Source organism: Cyprinodon variegatus, unplaced genomic scaffold (assembly GCF_000732505.1).
Source record: "Cyprinodon variegatus isolate N-32 unplaced genomic scaffold, C_variegatus-1.0 Scaffold626, whole genome shotgun sequence".
In the NCBI taxonomy this organism is placed as follows: Eukaryota; Metazoa; Chordata; class Actinopteri; order Cyprinodontiformes; family Cyprinodontidae; genus Cyprinodon; species Cyprinodon variegatus.
Genome location: NW_015151079.1, coordinates 68,453 through 69,399, shown reverse-complemented (window position 1 = coordinate 69,399; position 947 = coordinate 68,453).

The window sequence follows — 947 nt, the reverse complement described above, 5'->3', positions numbered from 1 at the left end:
AGGTTTAGTGGGCAGGAATTCAGGTCAGGGATTTGGGTGTCTAAATAGAACAGTTTTTGCCTTTTATGTTTTCCAAACATTCTAATTATCAACTTGGTGTTTTTATTATTATGGTATATATTAATCATGCATTAGTTACCTGCTTTATTTGTAACAGCAGTATTGGAATAAATTCTTTTTTTGAAAGTCACCATTGTGATCCTGAACCCTGTCTCATTTTTCTTATCAGTTTCAACCAACGTCTCAAGAGTTGTGCTCAGCCTGTCAGAAGCCGGTTTACCAAATGGAAAAAATCACGGCAGACAAATACATTTTTCACAAAACATGCTTCTGCTGCAAAAAGTGCAAGAAAAAATTAAGGTGGGATTTAAAACTATGTTTCTGACTCTTCTCTTAGCTCAATTCAAGAACCTCTTACTCGTTTGACTCTATAATTTTACTTACATGAAAACAACCCCATGTAACTTGTAAACCAAGTACTAGCTTAATTTCAGATATATTACATTATATTTCTGGTCAACATACAGCACTCGAGATGCTCAGCTTTTACTGTCCTTTTCAAATGCTCAGCTATTTAACATCAGAGGGGTGGACTGACTGAGTCATGTGACCAAGAGCAGCTTTTTATTGCAGTCTAAGCCCGTTTCACACTGAAAATAGCACGTTAACACGGGTTTTTTAAACATGGGTCAACCCAATAGCAATTGGCATTTGGCTCCCTTCCCCTATATGGCAAGCTGCATGGCCTCTGTCCCCCTCCTGCTGCATTTCTGGTGACCACCAGAGCAAGTGCTGCACCATGTTTATCAGATGTAAGCAGAGCTGTTTCTGCTTGTTAGATCAAACGTGGCTGGCGCAGTTTGTTAACATCTATACATTGTGCTCAATGGTATCATGTAATTTAGCAGGTCTGGTGTTCCCACAGCATGCCGCATCAGTGAGTTGTT